This window comes from Gossypium arboreum, chromosome 2 (genome assembly GCF_025698485.1).
Source record: "Gossypium arboreum isolate Shixiya-1 chromosome 2, ASM2569848v2, whole genome shotgun sequence".
Taxonomy (NCBI): Eukaryota; Viridiplantae; Streptophyta; class Magnoliopsida; order Malvales; family Malvaceae; genus Gossypium; species Gossypium arboreum.
The window spans coordinates 104,165,185-104,188,862 of NC_069071.1; the positions used below are offsets into that span (position 1 = coordinate 104,165,185).

Below are 23,678 nucleotides of genomic sequence, written 5' to 3' on the forward strand. Positions count from 1 at the left end.
CTCAAGACTTTTGCGGCGTTTTTATAAAAGCGCTGCGAATTCTGGTATATTGCGGCGTTTTTCGTGAAATGCCACTAATGCCTGTATGGCTCATTAGCATACATCGTCGTGTTGTTAACTCTTTTGCGGCGTTTCATAAAAACCGTCGCTAATGCTCGATTATTTGCGGCGTTTGTTTCATAAGCTCTGCTAATAGTGATCTTTTTCGGCGATTTTTAACAAGCGCCACTATAGCTCTGACCTTTAGCGGCATTTTCTTTCATGCACCACTAATGTATAACGGTGGCGGCATTTTTTTTATAAACACCGCTAAAAACGCCACTAAAAGTTTGTTTTCTTGTAGTGAGAACTATCAGACAGCAGAACAGGAGTAACTTTAAAAAATAAAATACTCATTTGCTAAACCAAAAATTTTTAAAATTTTATCGTAACAAGAAATATGAGTCTAGTTTCAGGTAAAATTAGAGGATCTTAATTTGGAGTTCTATAGCTCTAGATATAAATAATTTAGTGACTATGACACAAATGGACAGCTTGAATATTCATAAAAGTAAATAATAAAAATAAAAATTATAGATAATGTTACTTACAAGTGTGTTATATACATTAAGGATGTGGAATGGAGAGGAGGAGGAGGAAAATATATATGAATATTCAGCTAGCATGGCTAATTTGCATGTTTTAGGCTTAGGGACTAAATTGAATAAAAGTAAAACTTTAGGGGGCAATTTTGTAAAAATGTCAAAAATGACCAAATTGAAGGGAATGAACTATTTTTTATTTAAATTAATAAATTGAATGAAATTATCAATTTAAGATCGGGCGAAAATTGGGAAAATGATAAATTACCAAAATGCCCCTGAATCTTGATATTTTTGTAATTTCACCAGGTAAGTTCGTGTAACTTGAATTATATTCTTAAATGCTTGAAATGTATGTTATTGATGTGAATATAATTTGAATGTTCATTGTATGAAAATTGAAGAAACATTGATATATTTGATAAAAAGAGGAAGAAATCTCGGTTGAATGAAAGAAAAATTTGATAGATCTCTGAAAAGGAATTGACGGTAAAAAGGGATCTAGCTCGGACGGGTGATCCTATCCTGTTATAGCCCTCCCGAAGAATATATGTAAAATGGATTTAGCCCAGACGGGTAATCTGAATTAGGGTCTGAATTTAGCCCGAACTGGTAATTCAGATCCAAGCTTATTAGAGTAATTGTCGTTGCAGGGGATTTAGCCTGGACTGGTAATCCCGCTGTAAGGATGAGGTTCGCGGAAGTGTGCTCGCTGAAATGAAATGTATAAGACCATGGTTGAAAGATACCATGGCAACATGATATGAAATGTATAAGACCATGGTTGAAAGATACCATGGCAACGTGATGAAAAGAATAAGACCATGGTTGAAAGATACCATGGCAATGTGACATGAAAAGAACAAGACCATGGTTGAAAGATACCATGACAGCATGACAGAAAATGAGTAAGACCATAGTTGAAAGACACTATGGCATCATGTCAAAGATAAATAAGACCGTGGATGGGAGACGTTATGACATTTGTTGAACAATTGATATTCAGGTAATATGTATCAGATGACGAATGGTTATATGAAATTGTTGTGTGAAATGTTTACAAGAACTGGTCATATGGAAATATATGTACAAAATAGTTGTATGAAATAATTATGAAGATAGATAAACGAAATAAGTATAAGTACATGGAATATAATTTATGTTAAGTTTGATATAAACTATTACCTAATAAATATACATAAAATATATGGAATTGATGGAGCATGAAATATTGATATAATGAAATGAATGATGTATACTTATGAAGAAACGGTAAGAGAATGATATGTTTCATGACATGTACATATATGATTATCTTTGATATGTTGATACAAGAAAATTATGTAGGTAAAGACAATTATAAAACTCAAGTGTGACATGTCAAGAAAATAAGTATATCAATGTTGAATTTATATGAAATATGTACTAGTATACTAACAATGTTGTTGTTTGATGCTTTTACAAGTGCCAAGTTGTTGATTGAATGGTAATATATTTATTTATATGATGCATTGAATCGGTACGTATTTAATTGATTTTTTTAGGTGATCTGCAAATTTTAGTAATGCTCTGAAACCCTGTTTCGACAACGGATACGGATTAAGGGTGTTACAGAAGGAGTTGAAAGCTCAACTACAAGAGTTAATTGACAAAGGATTTGCGAGACCAAGTTTTTCTCCATGGGATGCCCTATTGCTATTTGTGAAGAAAAAAGATGGGTCAATGAGATTGTGCATAGACTACTGACTGTGCATAGACTACTGACAGCTCAACAAAGTGACTGTGAAGAACAAGTATCCCTTGCCAAGGATCGATGATTTGTTTGATTAGTTGAAGGGAGCCACTGAGTTTTCCAAGATCGACTTAAGGTCGAGCTACTATTAGTTAAGGGTTAAAGAGCAAGATGTACCAAAAATCTCATTTAGGACGAGGTATGGGCACTATGAGTTTTGATCGTGAGGTTTTGTGATAGGTTTTAAATATTTATAATTACTCGTTCTTGAAATAACTATTATCGCAATGTAGGCAAGTGTACCTATTGAACAGTAGTATAGTTTTAGCAAAACCGGATTGTCGAACCCAAAGGAACTAAAAGTACTAGTAATGACTGTCTTTTTATTATCTAGCCTAAGAATAAAAGGGGTTTTTATTTTAATTAACTAATTATCTAAACTAAGAATGCACAAAGAAAAGAATTGGGGAATGACTTTTGGGAAAATCGATTGACTTGAGACAATAACTAAGGAAAAATCCACCTAGACTTTACTTGTTATTCTAGTTCCGAATCGGACGATTTATTCATTCAACTTGTTCCGTAGAGGTCCCTAAGTTATGTTATTATCCCTATTCAAGACTAATAACATCTAATCCCTAGATTGAATAACCGAGACTTTTCTCTAATTAACATTCTAGGGTTGCATTAACCCGATCTATGGATCCCCTTATTAGGTTTCACTCTAATCTGGTAAAATCTTGTCACCCTATTTCTAGGCGTGCAATCAACTCTGCTTAATTGTGACAAAAGTACTCCTAGACAAGGTCTATTCCTCCTCTGAATAAGAGCATGTCTTGAATCAGTATCCTGGGATATCAAAACAAGAATTAAGAACACATAATTAAGAACAAGTTAAATATTTATCATACGAATCAGAAAATAATAACAAGATTCATCTTAGGTTTCATTCCCCTTAGGTATTTAGGGTTTTTAGTTCATAACTAAATAAGAAAACATCTCAGAAGAATAAAAAATACAAAACATAAAGAAAATCCAAAACTCCTGAAGGGAAATTGAGGAGAGATCTTCAGTCTTGATGATGAATCCGACTTCTGAGATGGATCAATCGGCTTCCTTGGAGTAATTCCTTACCCTCTATTCTCTGTCTCCCCTTTTCTCCTCTTCTAGGGTGTATTTATAGGCTTTGCAATGCCTAGAAGCCCTCAAAAGTGGCCTTTTCTGAATTGGACTTAACTTGGGCTCGACAGGGACATGCCCGTGTGACACGCCCGTGTACGATTACTTCAGGCCGTGTTCGAGCCTGTTAGAATGACACGGGCATGTACTATACCCGTGTGAGTCATGCTCCAATTCTACCAAATTGACACGGCTGTGTAGTCTGCCCATGTGAGGAAGTCCAGGTCGTGTTTATTTTGTATTTGGCCCATTTTCTCTGTTTTTGGGTCGTTTCTCGTTCCTTTCGCTCTCCTATTCTCTCCTAAGTATAAAACATGAAATTAAAGCATTAGGAGCATCAAATTCACCAATTCTAATTAGAAATCATCCATAAAATGCATTAAACATGGGGTAAAAATATGTATTATTTACGGTTTATCAAGTTTTGTATTATGCCTGTCGATTTAACAAATGCTCCTACGTTATTTATGGATTTGATGAACCGCATTTTCCTATCGTATTTGGATAGGTTTGTAGTGGTCTTTATCGACGACATACTGATTTATTCACGTTATGAGAGTGAGCACGTGGAGCATCTGAGAACTGTTTTACAAACCTTGAGAGATAAAAAATTATATGCCAAGTTCAGTAAAAGTGAATTTTGGTTTAAAAAAGTTGGATTCCTAGGACACATCGTGTTAGGAGATGGAATCAGGGTTGACCCAAGCAAAATCTCGACCATTGTTTAGTGGAAATCACCGAGGAATGTGATAGAAGTTCAATGCTTTTTGGGTTTAGCTGGATACTACAGAAGATTTGTAAATGGATTCTCAATAATAGCTACTCTGATGACAAAGTTGTTACAAAATGACGTCAAGTTTGAATGGACAGAGAAGTGCCAACAAAGTTTCGAGACATTAAAGGCGTTGTTGACCGAAGCTCTAGTTCTAGTGCAACCAAAATCGGGGAAAGAATTTTTAGTATATAGCGACGCCTCCTTAAATGGATTGGGGTGCATACTCATGCAAGAAGGCAAAGTGATAGCATATGCCTTGAGACAGCTAAAGCCATACGAGAAGAATTACCTGACGTACGATTTAGAGTTGGTCGCCATTGTGTTCGCGCTGAAAATATGAATACACCATTTGTATAGCGAGAGATGTCGAGTGTTCACTGACCATAAGAGTTTAAAGTATTTGATGACTCAGAAGGAGCTGAATTTATAGCAATGAAGGTGGTTGGAGTTGATAAAGGATTACGAGTTGGTGATTGACTACCACCCTGAAAAAGGCTAATGTAGTAACTGATACTTTGAGGAGGAAATCATTGTTCACCTTGAGGGCTATGAATGCTCAGTTGTCAATGACTGATGATGGTTCGGTTTTGGCAGAGTTGAGATCCAGACCGGTGTTCCTGCAAGAGATTTGCGAAGCTCAGAATAACGACAGTGAATTGCAAGCCAAGAGAACTCAGTATGAGTCGAGGGTCGAATCAGAGTTTAGTATTGGTACTAATGGTTGTATGATGTACCGAGACAGAATTTCTGTAACCAAGGATAATTTTACGAGAGGCACATAGTGGTTGTTTGTCTATCCACCCGGGTAGTGTGAAAATGTATAATGACTTGAAGAAAATGTACTGGTGGTCGAGGATGAAAAGAGACATTTCTAAGTTTGTTTCTAAGTGTCTAGTTTGTCAGCAAGTGAAAGCCAAACACCAAGTACCCTCAGGTTTACTTCAACCTGTGATGATTCCCGAGTGGAAATGGGGCCGAGTAACCATGGATTTTATGTCAGAGTTGCCTTTGACACCAAGGAAAAAGGATTCAGTTTGGGTCATTTTTGATAGACTTACTAAGTCGGCACATTTTATACCAATGCGTACCGATTTTTCCCTTAAGAAATTGGTTGATCTATACGTTTCTAAGATTGTGAGACTTCATGAAGTACCTTTGTCGATTATTTCGGATAGAGATTCGAGGTTTACCTCACGGTTTTAGAAGAGATTGCAAGAGGCATTGGAAACGAAACGAAATTTTAGTATAGCATTTCACCCGCAAACCGATAGTCAGTTGGAGAGAGTCATTCAGATCTTAGAAGATATGTTGCGATGTTGTGTTCTCAAGCTCCAAGACAGTTGGGAAAAGTATTTGCCGCTAGTTGAATTCGCCTATAACAATAGTTATCAGTCGAGTTTGAAAATGGCACCCTATGAGGCTTTGTATGGGCGTAAGTGTCAAATGCCCTTCTATTGGACGGAACTTAAAGAGAATTAGATTCACGAGGTCGACTTAGTCAGAGAGGTTGACGAAAAGGTTAAGGTGATTTGTGATTGCCTGAGAGTCGCATCAGATAGACAGGAATCCTACGAGGATTTGAAACGAAAAGAGATCGAGTTTCAAGTTGGTGATAAGGTGTTTTTGAAGGTATCTTTGTAGAGGAAAGTCCTTAGATTCGGTAAAAAGGGCAAGCTGAGTCCGCAGTTTATTAGACCTTATGAGGTGACTGAGAAAATTAGACCAGTAGCATACCAATTAGCCTTGCCTTGTGAGCTAGAGAAAATTCATGACGTGTTCTATGTATCGATGTTGCGCTGCTATCGGTCTGACACTTCACACGTGATTTCACCGGAGGAAATTGAAATAAGCCCGGATATGACCTATGGTGAAGAATCGATTAAGATTTTGGATTGAGATGTCAAGAATTTAAGGAATAAAAATGTAGCACTTGGGAAGGTTTTGTAGCATAGACACGGAGTCGAGGAAGCCACGTGGGAACCCGAAGAGACAATGAGAGATCAATACCCAAACTTATTCAACGGTAAGATTTTCGAGGACGAAAATCCCTAAGGGGGTGAAATGTAACAGCCCGATTTTGGGCCTAGTCAGAACAGTGGTTTCGGAACGACTAACCCAAGGTCGATGAAATTATTTTAATATTACTTTATGTGTGATGGCATGTTTATAAAGGTGCATAAAAATTTTTTTGAATTAATTTTAGCATTTGTGAGCTTAATTGCGAAAAAGGACTAAATCGTATAATATGCAAAAGTCTTAATTTGATAGCTAATGGTGTTAAATTGCCATGAAACTTAAATTAAGGGTTTTTAAAGGGCAAATAGACCCTAGAAATAATGCTTGGCCGGCCATGAGACAAGAATGTCAAAATTAGGTAAAGTTTTGGTAACTAATTTTGACTAGTATAATATTAAAATAAAACAAAAAGGCTTCATCATTTTAGTTCATCTTCTTCACCAATTTTTAGCATAAAAAAATCCGTTTAGAGAGTTCAAAATATCATCCACTAAGTTCTCTCATAAGTAAGTGATTTTGATGATTTTTCTTGAAGATTTTTACACTTTTAGAACCCATGTAACATGAGCTTTCAAATGAGGGGACTATTTTGTAAAATGGTTGAAAGTCTAGGGTTTTATGATGAGCATGTTCATGTTGTTTTCTGAAAATATTTGGAAGAATATGAGTTATGATAGTGTAATAAACAACTTTTGTGAAATAGTTTTCATGGAAACCCTAACTAAAGACCATTTTGCATAAGTTGTTAAATAGATGATAAAGTGTGAAATAATAAGAATTGTGGGCTGCTCCTAGTATAAAAAGTATTCAGCTCGGCTTGGTTAGTGAGAAAATGTGATAAAAATCGATTTTCAGGCTTACGGGTAAAATGGTCATTTTGCAAAAGTCCAGGGGCAAAATGGTCATTTTGCCCAATTATGAATTTTCGAGTGTGTAGATTAATATACTGATGAAATGAATGAATTTCTATCATTTTAGATCAAGAATTAAAAAATTCGAGCATAGACCGGGGAAAAGCAAGAAAGTGGACTAAGCCGAGCTAGTCGCCTACGTTTTGTACTCCAAGGTAAGTTGTATGTAAATAATACAACTGCATTGTTATTATATGTGTTTGAATTGATATAGCATAAATTTCTTGTTTGTGGAAATGATTATGTTTGTTGAATATTAAGATTTTAGAATTCCCGTTTGAGCCTTAGGAAATAAATCAGATATTCATGCCATGACATTTGACTCATTCGTGCGCCAGTGTAAGACATGCCTGGGACATGCATCGATCACATTATGAGAGCTAGTGTAAGACCATGTCTGGGATAGGGCATTGGCATTGAGACGATAGCTAGTGTAAGACATGTTTGGAACATACATCGGCCTCGTGATGTAAGCCAGTGTAAGACATGTCTGGGACATGCGTCGGCTACAAGATGTGCCAGTATAATACCATGTCTGGGACATAGCATCGGCACAGAGATGTGAGAGCCAGTGTAAGAACATGTCTAGGACATGGCGTTGGCCTCGATTTCGATAGTCAGTGTAAGACCATGTTTGGGACATGGCATCGACTTGATGGATGAGCAAGTGTAAGACCATGTCTGGGACATGGCATTGGCATTACACCTTATGTTTGAGGCTTAATGAATATCCGATAACATTCCAAATGGTTCAACGGTGAGAGTTACAGTTTAAGCTAAATGAGGAAAGTATAACCATGTTGTGAGTGGTACATGTACCTATTTGAAATGTTTGAGATGTGAGCTCAATATATACTATGTGAATTGTATTGGATAGTGATGAGTAAGTTGTGCTTATGCCTACTTTAGTACTAAGAGCTTGATGATGAATGGTAAAGTTGTTGTTATATTTATTACATGCAACTTTCTAAGCCTTATGCTTACTCCCTCTTCTTTCCATTTTCTTATAGTGTCACCTTTTTAGCTCGAGGTTCAACGGACGTCGGAGGCATCGATCACACTATCAATCAAAGCACTTGGTATAGTTAGATCTATTTATTTTGATTATGGCATGTATAGGACCCTGACTTTAGAATTTTGTGTCATTGTTAATTGGCCAAATGTGTTGGCTTATTTTATCATTTTGACTCATTTTGTATAACGCCACAAAAAAGGCTAAAGTTGAAAGTTGTTATATGAATACAAGAAGTTATTTCATGAATGGGTAATTTGCTGGTTGTTTTAGTAAATATGAAATGTATAAAGGCCTTAGATATGGTTTTTGTATTGAGCAATCATATTAAGATGATCTTTAGCATGATGGATGTTGTTATTTTTGTGTTTCAGGGTGGCAAAGGGCTTGGTAAATAGCCCTATGTTGTCCACACGGGTAGACAGACGGGCGTATGTCTAGGCCGTGTGTGACACAAGGCCAGCCCCATGGGCATGTTTTCCGACCGTGTGTCCCCTCCACATAAAAATTTCTAGTCAATATGCATGGTTGTAAACCCATGATCAGAGACACGGCTGTGTGTCTCAGCTGTGTAAAGGGCACGGCCTAGTACACGGATGTGTGCCATGGCTGTGTGATCCTTGAGGATTGCTGACTTCAGAAACAAAATGTCAAGATTTTTAGACACGGGCTAGGATACGGGCGTGTCATTTGTTTAAACAGAATACTCATTTGGCTAATTTTCTGAAAGTCTGCGCTACTTTTAAGATAAATGGTTCTTCTAACGACGCCATTAGCCTACGGTTATTCCGTTTCTCGTTGAGGAACAAAGCTAAACAATGGTTGAATTCTTTACCACGAGGTTTTATCACTACATTGGATCAAATGACCGAGAAATTCCTACTGAAGTACTTCCCACCGGCTAAGACAGCCAAGTTAACTAATGATACTTCTTCCTTTGTTCAAATCAACTTAGAAACCCTATATGATGCATAGGAGAGGTAAAAGGACCTATTGAGATGGTGCCCTCATCATAGGTTACCTCTATGGCTATAGGTTCAAACCATCTACAACGGTTTGAATCCCTCAACTAGGCAGTTGATCGATGCATCAGCCGGTGGAACTCTAAATAATAAAACACCCAAAGCGGCTTGTGAATTTATATAGGAGATGGCACTGAATAATTATCAGTGGCAAGTCATGAGGACAAAGCTGATGAAAGCAGTCGGTGTTTTCAATTTAGATGCAGTCACCATGTTATCAAATCAGGTAGGACAATTAAATAAGAAAATTGATTGTTTATATGTTTCTACGAAGGTACATCCGGTGATTCAATGTGGTACAAATGAAGGTGGAATGAACAATCCAGAATGTTTACCCTTCGCTTCAAGCACCAAGAATGAACAAATCAATTATATGGGTAATAATTCTAGGCCTCAAAATAACCCTTATAGTAATTACTATAATGCAGGTTGGAGGAACAATCCCAATTTCTCTTGGGGTGGTTAAGGAAATTAAAGAGCACAAGCCCCTTCAAGCTTCCAACAACAACCTTACCAATAAGAGAATAAGCTAAACCTTGAGTAGATGTTGACCAAGTTTATCTCGGTGTCAGAAACGCATTTTCAAAACATTGAGACAGCACTAAAGAATTACCAAGCATCGATTCGAGGGCTCGAAAACCAAATAGGTCAGCTTGCTAAGTTAATTTTTGAACAACCACAAGGTAGTTTTCCTAGCAATAATGAAACTAACCCAAGGGAGAAGCTTCATGCAATTACATTTTGAGATGAAGAAGGGTTAGTTGAATCTAAATCGAAACTGAGGCAAGAAATTGTGGTAAATAACAATAAGGTTGAGGTAAGCCAAAAAGAGAAAAAACTGACTATTGTAGAATATAAACCTCGAGTGTCATATCCTAACGTGATGAAGATAGACCATACGAATGAAAATTTTGGTAATTTTCTTAAACTTCTAAAAAAATTACATATTAACTTACCATTTGTTGAAGCTCTTTTGCAAATGCCCAATTCCGTTAAATTTTTAAAGAAGCTTTTTGCAAACAAAAGGAAGTTAGATGATCCGTCGACTATAGAGCTTAATGTAGTTTTCTCGGCCATATTACAAAATAAAATACCTAACAAATTAATGCCATGCCTTATAAAATGTTTAAGCAATTAGGTCTTGGGAAACCCAAACAAACTAGGATAAGTATTCAATTAGCAGATAGAACCATTAGATTTCCTAGGGGTATTATTGACGATGTTCTTGTAAAAATTTATAAATTCATATTCCCAGTTGATTTTGTTATTTTAGACATGGATGAGGATAGTGACGTACCTTTAATTCTAGGTCAGCCCTTTTTAGCAACTGCTAGAACTATAATTGATGTTGGAACATGTGATTTGTACTTCGTGTAGGTGAGGAATTGATTGTTCTCCAAGCTCGTGATTCGGTTAAGACATCTAGTGATCGAGATGATTTTACAAGTTCTGTTAATATGAGTAACCATATGGCTCAACCTTCTTTGCAGGAAACCTATCGGAAAAATGTAATGGAGCCAAGTCTCAATCCATACAACAAAAATAGAATGGTTTACGAAGAATGAATGTTGCAAATCGATGAACTAGATGAATAGCGGGCACATGTCAAGGAGAAACCAAGAAAGCACGATGCAAAGCCAAAGCGACACTATGATGAGCATGTGGATAGAACAATTAAGGTTGGTGACAAGGTACTACTAGATAAAACGGATCCTCAAATTTCCACTTCAGAGCTTGATGCAAATGGATCAAATCCCTTTACGGTATTGAATGTCTTTCCATACGGTACAGTCAAGGTAACTCATTCTAAATTTGGCACATTTAAGGTAAATAGTACTCAACTCAAACCTTACTTTGATCATAGAATTGATAGTGAGAAAAAGGAGTCTCGGCTCCACGAACCACCGTAACCGTGTGAATACGAGGTAAGTCGAGCTTAGACTTTAAATAAGTGCTTCTCGAGAGGCAACCCGGGTGTTAACACTGCTAATTCCTTTAATTTTATTTAATATTATTTTTATAATTGATTCATTTTCAAAATAAAAAAACAATGTGTTTTTCAACCCACACGAGCGTGTCCTTGGCTGTGTGGATCTTGGGACTTTATTTTTGAAAAATTTGATGGAGACATGGCTTAAAATGGTCCACATAGTCGTGTGGCGCACACAACCTGGATGCACGGGCGTGCCCTAAGCCATGTGAGTCCTGGAGCTAATATTTTTCAATTTTAAAACAAGTCAGAGATTCCGTGTGTGAGACACGGCTGAGCCACACGGAAGTGTAGGCTCTCACACAGGCATGGGAGAAACGAAGGAGATGTCACACGGGCGTGTCCAAGGCTATGTGAAGACTGGGTTTAAAATCTTTCTCATACACAGGCTGAAAAGGAAGCACACGGGCGTGTGACACGGCCATGTGGCCCAACACAGGCCTTTATACGGCTGTGGCCCCTATTCAACCAAAACAACCCTAATTTTACTTTTCACTTTGTCTTCTTCCCAACCAACCATAGCCGCTGCCATCCACATCCCCTTTACAACTCTGGCCATACAAATCACCCCTCTCCCTCATCGATAACCCCCTTCTATCGCCTCACACATTGTCACACTACTCACTGAACCGCCCATAAACCACCTCCCCTCATCATCCCTTTTTTTTCCCTCTCCGATCCCTTCCCCCTCTCCTTTCAATGTGCACAAACCAATCCATGCCCTCGCTCCTCCTTTCAATGTGACTTATGCTTTTATACTTTTTATTCTTTTCTTTATTATATATATATATTTATTCTTCCTTGTCTTTCATTATCTTTATCGTTTTTAGTTTTTCATTTTGTTTCTTTTTTTCTTCATTATTATTTTTATTAGTTTTCATGTTTAGTATAATTAGTACATAATTTATGCATGATTGATATTCGTCAATATTGTTTTAGGCATCAATTTTCTATTTAGCCTGTTTCAATTTCGCTATGCGTCATAGGATGATTCTTAGTGTCATAGTTTTCGTTACACGATTGTTCGACCGCCTCTCTGTTTGTTTATTTGGAATTGCTTATGTCATTTTTCTGATAGTGAATTATTTTATTTTTCAGGAACATCATGACACTCACGGTAAATCCAAGGTTGTTGTCCCTACTTCGAAAAAGTGGAAGACCCCTGGCGCAACCTCCTCCTTGAGCATTTCCGTTGAGGCTCGCCACCCCTATGTTCGAATTTCAATGGGTCCCTAGGAGGACTTATATCACCTTCTCCAACTACGACCATTCAGTTTAGGTCGCTGTATTGATTGGGCCACTTTGGAACAGGTCCAGTTAGCTGATCATGTGCGCGCCATTATTGCCACAGCCCCATGGGACCGATTTTTCTCTATTGTCGAGCCTACATACATAGAGTTAACTTTGGAAATCTGTTCGACATTTACTCTACAGCATGTGATGACGGCCCATGACGACCCGGGCACCATCACTTTCAAACTCGGTGGCATGGAACGTCATATGAGTGTCCCTGAGTTCGACCCTACTTTGGGACTATACACTGAAGAGTTTATGAGTGTAAAGAACTTCCTCTGCCTACATCAGCACATCCACTACTCACCATCTCTTTCTTGGGTGGGATCTCACAGCGAGTACAAGACCTTATTACGCAAGTCGCTAGAATGTGACTTCTCTCCCACTGGCTTTACGGTATATTCATGCTCTCTTGGCTCACACTTTGACCGGTAGGAGAGAGAGCACCGGAGTCGTCAGTACCACCGATGCATATTGTTTATGGAACATGGCCACAGAGCATATTTTTGATTTAGCATACTTCATAATCGAGCGGCTTCGTGGAGTAAATCATCCTTAATACCAACTATATCATTCTGACTCTCAAAATTAACCTAAAGACTTAACTGATGATGTCCCTTTCCATCACGAAATCCACCTCATCCTCCACTTTCTAGTCACTGTCTTGTTTCTTCTACTTCTACTTTAGAGGACCTCTTTGAACTGTTTACTCACTTCAAACAACATTGCTTTCAAAGGTTCAACAGTATTGACGCCATATTGCAACAGATTTGTCAGCACCTCCATATCCCCTCGTTAGCGTCGACAACTCACGACGCTGCTGCCTCTGACGATGAGGACCATTAATTTTATTTGTTTTATTTTTATGTTTATGTTTATGTTTATGTTTATGTTTATGTTATGTTTATGTTTATGTTTATTGTTGTTTTTGGTTGTTTTTATTATTATTTTCTTATACTTATTAAGTTTTTCTCTTTTGAACTATATTTTTCATTTTATGGTTGTTTCTAATCAAGCTAGTAACATTTTAATCTTCTTCAGTATTTGTGTTTATTTTTTTCTTTAGTTTGCTCGAAATCATGCACTACATCTAGGTTTGTCTATAATTCCGCTTTTCACCATTCTGGCAATTTCATCCAATATTCAGGGCAGTTTCAGTTTTCTCCCTTTTTTATGATATTCTACTTATATTGTGATTATATCTATTTGTACATTGAAGACAATGTACATCTTAAGTGTGGGGAAGTTATTTATATAATTATTAGAAAATCTCTAAATTATATCTTATATTTAAGTAATTTTCTCATTCTTCCATTCGAATGAATTTTTGTCGATTTGGAATTTTTGTTGATGTGTTTTAGATTAATTTATCGATAATAGTGTATTAGTTGATTTAAATTTTAAGACATGAGAGAATCAAGCATGATAAGTTATTTTTCAGAAATTAAAAATTTTAGATTGTTTCCCTAAATTGAAGTATTATTTTGAAGTTTGACATTTGCAAGATTGACATCAAAAACCATGATTTTTTTTTTGAGATTTTGAGCCTTCAGAGCATACATTTTTCTTACTCATTTATTATTGGTTATGAGTGTGTCAATTTGATTTGTTATTCTAGAACTTGCTTCCATTATACATATTGAGACCACACCTTTTAATTTGATATATTAAGATTATAAAGGCACTTAGGTTTTAACCCACTTATCCCATAAAAAGCCTACCTACATAATTAACCCTTAGTGAACCCTGTTGAGCCTAAAACACTATTTCTTGATTTATCAATTAATGTTAACCCATAACTCATTTTTTCGTTGAGACTTTTTCCCTTTTTATTGACTCCCTTTTTGTCGAGATTTGATTTAGTTAATTGCTTAACTATGCTCTCTTGTTTGATTTGATGAATTATTTTTAATTATTCTATATATAAAAAATAAAAGAATAAAATTGATTTTTATTTAGTTCTATGTTGATTGAGCTCGAACAGTTAAATTCATATTTTGAAAAGAAGTTCGTTTTTGTTCTCGAATAGTTCACGATTGATTTAATTGTTTTTAATTCAGCACTTGTTTAATTTTTCTAGTGTGGCAATTTATCAATTCAATCTCGATTAAAACCAAATTTTTTTACCTTTCTCCATAACCTTAACCTAAGCCACAAAACAACCTCTTAAAGACCTTTTGATTTGAGTATCATATCATTTTATGGTGGTGGAGACTTGATTTTTATGCAAGCTTATGGTAATGACTTTTCTTGTTTTACTATTGAGTGCTTATTCTTAAACCTTAAACACTTTGAGTGATTTGAGTGAATCTTTAATGAGAATGTCGATTCTTGTAGATTTTAAATTAAAGGTAACTACTTAAATAAGGGGAGACACCTATGTTTTCGTATTTAAAAATGTTAGCTTGGATTGTTTGAGACTTTAGTGCTCTTTTGGTTGAATTATCAATGCATGTTTATTTATGAATTATTTTGAGACATTATTGATGGGAATTACAAGTTGAGAAATATTAACTTTAATGTGAGTTGAGAATTCTGCTTGAGGACAAGCAAACGCTTAAGTGTGGGGATATTTGATAAGGTATAAAAGTAACAGATTATAATCTTATTCATAATGCATTTTTGGATGATTAATTATGCAAATTAGTGAATTTGATGCTCTTAATCCTTTAAATTCATGTTTTTATACTTAAGAGAGCATTTGGGAGCGAAAGGAGCGAAAAATAAGCCAAAATCGAACAAAAAGAGTTGTTTTCAGGATCCACATGGCCTGGGCATTTCCACACGGGCTGGCCACACACCCATGTGCCAGTCGGTGTCGATATTGCACCTTGCTTCCTAAATATGCGGAAAAACACAATTTTTAGGCTTTCTAAGCACTCTAAAGTGTATAAATACCAATTAGAATAAGACTTAAGTGGGAGGGAAATAAGAGAAGATTGAAGAAAATACTCGAAAAATGTCATCGGAATCAACTTAGAAGCAGATCTCCCTTACGATTGAAGATCTCCGTTTAATTTCTTTCGAAGTTTTATTGAGTTTCTTTATGTCTTGTCGTTATCCTAACTTTAACAGGTTTTGTAATATCCTGATTTTGGGCCTAGTCGAAATAGTGGTTTCGTGACCACAAAATCTGAGATAAAAATAATGATTTTATGATTATTTTGAGGTCTATGATATGATTGCATGATTGTGTGAAAATTTCGTGAAAAAATTTTATGCATAAAGTGCTTAAATTGAAATTAGGGACTAAATCGAATAATTTGCAAAACTCGCATTCTAGAAGTTTCTAGTATGAAATTGTTTTGAAATATTAATTAGGAGGTCTTAAATAGCAATTTTACCAATTTCTAAGTCTATGGGCAAAAATTGGACATGGATGAAATTTTTGGAAAGTTTAGTAGTAAGGGCATTTTGGTCATTTAGGGGTAAAATGAATTAAAATACAAAATTAAAAGCCAATTTTGCTCATCTTCAACCCCATGGCCGAATATAGCAAGGAGAAACCATGGCTAGGGTTTTTCAAGCTTCCAAGCTCGATTGTAAGTCCGTTCTAGCCTCGTTTTTAATGATTTTTACAGTTTTGGAGTCCCGATAGCTCGATTAAGCTTATGCTAGCAATAATTCAACCTAGGGTTCATATTTGGAAAAATACCCATAGGTGAACTTTGTGTATTTTGGTGTTTTATGATAGAATATGAGGTTTTAAATTATGTTAGACAACTTCTACTACTCGGTTTTAAGCGAAAACGAGCAAAAGGGCTTAATAAGTAAAAATACCTAATAGTCATAAGTACATGTTAGAGTGAGAATTTGATGTTGCCATAGAAGGGAAAAATGATCAGCATGTCATAAAACATAAGAAAATAGGTTGAAGTTTAATTTACGAGCTTTAGGGAAAAAGTGTAAATATGTGAAAGTTTAGGGGCAAAACTGTAATTTTTCCAAAATATGAGTTTGGGCCAATTTGAATAATGTGAGTCCTAATTAGACTATATTTTAAATGATAGAGCAAGGAAAACTAAAATTCGGGCTAAAATGGGGAAAATACCAAGTTGTGGACGAAATGGTAAAAGTAGCCATTTTAGCATCGAGGTAAGTTCATGTGTAAATAATGTAGTATAATTGTTATTTTTAAGTTATTGATGTTAATTATATGATATGCTGATTTTATCATGAAATATATGCTTTGTGGTTATTTTGAATAAAATGCAAATTATGTGAATTATTTGTTAAATATAAAGTGCTACCGAGTATTGGCTTCGGTATTTTACGGAAGATGGCATGGAGATGTGTTCGAGGAAAATCCCGTTTGAACCTTAGGAATAGATTAGGATACAAGTGACATGTCACTAGGATATTTGGGCATCCGAACTCGTTGAGTTGAGTCCGAGTTCACTTATGGATGCGAATGTCCGAACTCGTTGAGTTGAGTCTGAGTTCGAGAGATGTAACTAGGCATCCGAGCTTGTTGAGTTGAGTCCGAGTTCAATTATGGATGCGAACGCCCAAGCTCGTTGAGTTGAGTCCGAATTCACTTATGGGCGGGTTACATTTTTAGCTTGGCTACATATGTGGCACTTATGTGCAAACTTTCCATGTATCTGAATTATATTCCGATGTGTTCAACGGGTAAAATTCTACTCAAATGGAGGAATACTCGAGATGAAAGGGACGTATTGGTAAGTGTTGTGAAATGAATACTTTGAACAGGTATGTACTTAACCCTCGGGTTGAAAACTCGATTTAACAACAATATGGTAAGATGATAAATGAAAATGTGATATGAATGTCTCGGTGATGATTATGCAAATGATGCTTTATGTTTGCTTATATAGTTGTGTTACTTGCTATTTGCATGTGAGCTTACTAAGCATTTATGCTTACTTCCTCCTTTTCATTCCTTGTAGTGTTGACAAGCCAGCTCGGAAATCGGGAACGATCGGAGGCATGCTCACACTATCCGTATTCCATCTTGGCATAATGGCTTGCATATTTTGAGTATGGCATTTATAGCATTATAATTATTTTGTATATATGGTCTTATGATATGGTTATTGAGTGGTATGGAAATTTTTGGTAATGATTAGCCATTGGAATGGCTAATCATGATCATATTTGGTGTTATGTATGCTAAATTGCTAGCTAATTCATGGAAACCATGAAATAGGTAAAATTTACCATAAAATAGATTCGCATAACAACGATGGACGTGAGTTTGAAAAATTATAAAAATAGTAGAGATACAATTAGAAGATGAATAAATATGGAATTGAAGAATTATGAGTAGATTTTCATATGGATGGAACAAAACAAGTATATGGGTTATATTTTATGAGATGTTTAAATTTTTGTGAAACAGGGCCAGAGCAATTTCTGGATCCCCTGTTTTGACTTTGGAAATTCACCATAAATTTTTCAAAGATAATTAGAAGTCATGATTTATATGTACAGATTCCTTATTGAGTCTAGTTTTATTAGAAACAAACGACATAGTCATTGAAACTCTGTACAGGAGATATCTGATTCATAATACACAGAGGTCGAAGCGATCGAACCACGAAACAGGGAGATTTTAACTAATAAACTGTACTAATTTGCTCAACCAAAAATTCTAGAAAAAAAATTAGTAAATAGATATATGAGTCTAGTTTCAGGGAATATTTACGGAATTGGATTTAGAGTTTTGGAACTCGAGATATGAATTTTTAAGCGACTGTGATGCAGATTGGTAGCTTGACTGAAAATTTTAAAAATAAATTGTTTGAGCTGTTTAAGTAATGAATTAAGTCTGTTAACACCTCGTGTTCGACTCCAGCAACGGTCTCAGGTACGGGGCGTTACATGTTTCTATTCAAGATTATGAACTAAATTCCCTAGATTCCTAGGGAGGATGAAACCTATAATGAATCTTATTATTTGATTTCTGATTTACATGATAAATACTTGATTCTTATTCTCAATTATGTATGCTTATTTCTTGTTTTAATATCACCGCAATATTAATTCATGTTCCATGTGTTTATTTTAGTAGAGAAAAAGTCCCTGTTTAAAAGTAGATCTAATATAATTGAGTGGAGTTGCATGCAATCATAGAAATAGGACGACATAAATCTATTGGATTAGAATCAAATCTAATAAGGGAATCCATAGATCGAGTTAATGCAACAATAGGGGTTTTAATTAGAAAGAGATTTCAATTAATTAACCTAGAGTCAGTTGTTCTTACTCTCGAAGGAGATATTAACATAATTTAGTGATTTCTACGGATCAAGACACAAGTGAATAAATCTTTTAATTCACATTCATAATAATGGTGAAGTCTAGGTGGATTCTTTCCTAAGAATTGTCTATCTCATTGGTTATCTTCGCTTATTTTCCTATTTCATTCTCTATTACGTTCCTATTTAGAATAGTTTAGTAATTTTAGATTAAAAACAATTACTCCAATTTTTCGGCTAAATAATAGAAAAACAGTAATTACTATTACTTTTAGTCCTCGTGGATACGATATTCCCCACTCACTATAGCTATACTATTGTTTGATAGGTGCATTTGCCTTAGTCATATTTATAATTAGCTTAGTGACCATCATTGGGATACCATTTTTCTTTCTTCGCCAGGGGAACAGCCTAATGGTTGAATGCTTCTACCTATTATTTGCAATAGCAGCAGTTGTAATGCCCCAAAATCTCGAAACCCAAAAATCCCGAAATCTCGAATTTTCTTTTTTTCCGGTTCTAATAAAAAAATATGCTAGGTTTTTTTGGTTAAGTAGGCAATAGTAGGTCTTGGCTAAAGTTTAAGTTCGAACTGAGGGGAAAAGAAAATTATGAGTTAATAGTTAAAAGGGCCTTTTTGGCAAGTAGTTGGGCTTTTAAATAAAGGTAGGGGAAAATGGCATCAAAAAGCCTTACGGAGGAGTGGCTAAGTGACGCCACTTAGGGTGTAGGGAGGTGGCATTAGTGGCTAGCAAGGGATCCAAGTTTCGAATCCTAGCTTAGTATTTTAAGGATTTTAATTTTAGGCCTTCTAGAAGGTTGGAAGTGGCGTGAAGATGGACTCCAAGGGGAGTGTTCAGTAGAGAAATTTGAGGAAAGGATTAAGGAGTTATCAGGGAGAAAAACGAGGAGATGAGAAGTGAGGAGCAAGTGGAGCTGAATTGGGAACTTGGGCTTGAGAAATTCGGCTATAGGGACTATAAATAGGTGTCGAGTGGGAGGTTGTCAGGCTAATGCTGAATTGCCATTCACCCTGTTGCCGGAAACCCTCTTCCTTAAAAGTCGAAAACCCGTCTGTTTCTCTTTTTTCTTCCTTGTGCCGATTTCCATTCTTCCTCTACTTCATTGTTGACTTTTCTTTCTTTTTCCTTAGAGCCGAATAACCCTCTTTTTACATACAAAATCACAAAGGGTCGTACACCTCTTTGGCCGAATACCCTTGGTGCAACTACTACTCCTTCTAATTAGGTCAAATCTAGTGTAAGTGTTTGTTCACCCAATCGGTTTTGCTAAGAATCTATTACGTTGTTCTTCCCTCACTCTTTCTAATCAACTTAGGTAGGGAATTAGTATTAGATCTCGGGTTTTAACTCTCCGCCAAATTGCTCCCTAGGTGTTTTGCGGTTTTGGTAAGTATTCCTCTCTTATTGACCAAGGTTGGTCGAATGATCCTAAGTGAGATAAGGGGATGAATAATGTTGGATGCGAGTCCCCTAGTATTTGGTTTTAATGAGTAAGATTAGTGCAGATCTTGGGAGTACGTGATCAAGGAAAAGCTATTAGGGATTGGTGTTCAAGGTAAGGTTAAGGTGAGGTTTCGATTTTTGGGTAAAATATGTATTAATGATAAGCCATAATTTATACATATTTTTACCCTATGTTTAACGCATTTTATGGATGATTTCCTATTAAAATTGGTGAATTCGATGCTCCTACTACTTTAATCTCATGTTTTATACTTAGGAGAGCATACAAGAGTGAAAAGAACGAGAAACGGGCCAAAAACAGAGAAAATGGGCCAAAGTACGAAATCAACACCACCTGGACTTCCTCATACGAGAAGACCACAGGCCATGTCAATCAGGTAGAATCTAAGCATGACTCACAAGGGTGGAACACACACCCGTGCCATTCTAACAGGCTCGAACACGGCCTGAAATAATCGCACACGAACATGGCCCATGGGCGTGTCCCTGCCGAGGCCAAGTTGAGTCCAATTCGGAAAAGTCCACTTTTGAGGGCTCATAGGCATTCCAAAGCCTATAAATACATCGTAGAAGAGGAGAAAAGGGGACACACAGAATAGGGAGTAAGGAATTACTCCAAGGAAGCTAATTGATTCATCTCAGAAGCCAGATTCATCATCAAGACTGAAGATCTCTTCTCAACTCCCCTTCAGGGGTTTTGGGTTTTCTTTATGTTTTGTATTATTTATTATTCTGAGATGTTTTCTTATTTAGTTATGAACTAAATTCCCTAAATACCTAAGGGGAATGAAACCTAAGACGAATCTTGTTATTATTTTCTGAATTGTATGATAAATATTTAACTTGTTCTTAATTATGTGTTCTTAATTCTTGTTTTGATATCCCAGGATACTGATTCAAGATAAGCTTTTATTCAGAGGAGGAATAGACACTGTTTAAGAGTACATCTATCATAATTAAGCGGAGTTGATTGCGCGCCTAGACATAGGGCGACAAGATTTTACCGGATTAGGGTGAAACCTAATAAGGGGATCCATAGATCGAGTTAATGCAACCCTAGGGTGTTAATTAGAGAAAGGTCTCAATTATTCAATCTAGGGATTAGACGTTATTAGTATTGAATAGGGATAATAACCTAACTCAGGGATCTCTACGGAACAAGTTAAATGAGTAAATTGTCCGATTCGAAACCAGAATAACAAGTACAGTCTAGGTGGATTTTTCCTTAGGTATTATCTTAATTCAATTGATTTTCCCAAAAGCAATTTTCCAATTCTATTCACTGTGAGTTCTTAGTTTAGATAATTAGTTAATTAAAACAAAACCCCATTATTCTTAGGCTAGATAATAAAAAGACAGTCATTACTAGTACTTTTAGTTCCTTTGGATTCGACAATCCGGTTTTGCTAAAACTATACTTCTGTTCGATAGGTACACTTGCCTACATCGCGATAATATTTAGTTTCAAGAACGATTAATTATAAATATTTAAAACCTATCACGAAATCCCGCGATCAAGTTTTTGGCACCATTGCCGGGGAACTAAAATATTAGGAACACTCAATTTTTATTACTTTAGTCATTTATTTTTCTTGCAATCTAATTTTATTTTTAATTTTATTCTAATTTACTAATTTTCTTTTTCTTTCTTCTAGCAGGTTTTTATAGTTTATGACTAGAAGAAACCCGTCAGGGCCACTACTTTTTTACGAAGAAATCGATCGCACAGTTCGAAGAAACCAAAGAGAAATAAGGCAAAGCTTAAGATACACAGAGAATGAGCAAAAGGACGATACTCAACCCCCAACCGAAGAGATGGCTGAAAACCAAGGCAATCAGCTACCTCCTACAATTGCGGCTAATTAAAATCCTGCTCCACGCACTATGTATGATTATGCTAAACCTTCTTTAATAGGAACTGAATTGAGCATAGTTAGACCTATTGTAGCTACAAATACTTTTGAACTGAAACCTAACACAATTCAAATGATACAACAGTTTGTTCAGTTTGATGGTTTGCAGGATGAAGATCCCAACGCTCACATAGAAAACTTTTTAGAACTATGCGATACATTTAAAATCAATGGCGTTTCTGATGATGCCATACATCTTTGGTTGTTTCCCTTTTCATTGAGGAACAAAGCTAAACAGTGGTTGAACTCGTTATCACGAGGGTTAATTACTACTTGGGAACAAATGACCGAAAAATTTTTACTAAAATATTTTTCGCCGGCTAAAACGGCTAAATTACGTAATGATATCTCTTCTTTTGTGCAGATGGATTTAGAAACACTCTACGATGCATAGCAGAGATACAAGGACCTTTTGAGAAGGTGCCCCCACCATGGGTTACCGCTTTGGCTTCAGGTTCAAATATTCAATAACGGCCTGAATCCTTCGACTCAGCAAATGGTTAACGTAGCTGCTGGCGGAACCATCAATAATAAAACACCTAAAGATGCTTATGAGTTCATAGAAGAGATGTCACTGAATAACTATCAGTGGCAAGTCATGAGAACAAAGCCAACAAAAATAGCCGGTGTTTATAACGTCGATTCAGTCACCATGCTCTCTAATCAGGTAGAACTTTTGAATAAGAAAATTGATGGTTTTCTTAGTTCTTCACAGGTTCATCCAGTAACGAGGTGTGAGACGAATGGAGGAGGGTCATGCACAGAGTATCAACCCTTCAACTCTATCATCGAGGAGGAACAAGTCCAATATATGGGTAACAGTAACTCTCGACCTCAAAACAATCCATATAGTAACACTTATAATGCAGGTTGGAGGAACCACCCCAATTTCTCATGGGGAGGCCAAGGAAATTAGCGACCACCTCTGGTCTACCAATAGCCACCCTATCAACAGGAAAAGAAGCTCAACCTTAAAGAGATGCTCACAAAGTTTATCTCGGTATCAGAAACCTACTTTCAGAACATCGAAACAACACTTAAAAATCAACAAGCGTTAATCCAAGGGCTCGAAACTCAGATAGGCCAGTTTTCTAAACTAATCTCCGAACGACCACAAGGTAGCTTGCCAAGTAATACTGAACCTAACCCAAGGGAACAACTCAACGCAATTAATGTTCAAAATGAAGAAGGAGTCATTGAGGCTGAGCCAGAACTGAGGCAAGAAACAGTGGTAAGCAAAGGTAAAGGTGAGGTAGATTATAATAAAAACAAACCAGTGACTGTCGAATATAAACCTCGTGTGCCATACCCCAACGCGATAAGGAAAGACTGCTCAGATGAACAATTTGGTAAATTCCTTAAACTCTTAAAAAAATTACATATTAACTTACTGTTTATTGAAGCCCTATCGCAGATGCCAAACGCAATGAAATTTTTAAAGAAGCTTTTAGTAAATAAGTGAAAGTTGGACGAGGGGTCACATGTGGAGCTGAACACAGTTTGCTCGGCTATTCTCCAAACTAAACTACCAAAAAAACTAAAAGAT

General features: G+C 36.2%; 2 non-coding genes across 2 annotated transcripts; both read right to left on the minus strand.

Moving 5' to 3' along the window:
* Positions 1–9,118: 9,118 nt before the first annotated feature.
* LOC128290052 (small nucleolar RNA R71) lies at positions 9,119–9,225 on the minus strand. Its single transcript, XR_008279693.1, has one exon. It is a non-coding gene; the product is annotated as a small nucleolar RNA R71 (small nucleolar RNA).
* Positions 9,226–22,463: 13,238 nt separating this feature from the next.
* LOC128289513 (small nucleolar RNA R71) lies at positions 22,464–22,570 on the minus strand. The gene has a single exon (XR_008279160.1). It is a non-coding gene; the product is annotated as a small nucleolar RNA R71 (small nucleolar RNA).
* Between the last annotated feature and the right edge of the window lie 1,108 nt (positions 22,571–23,678).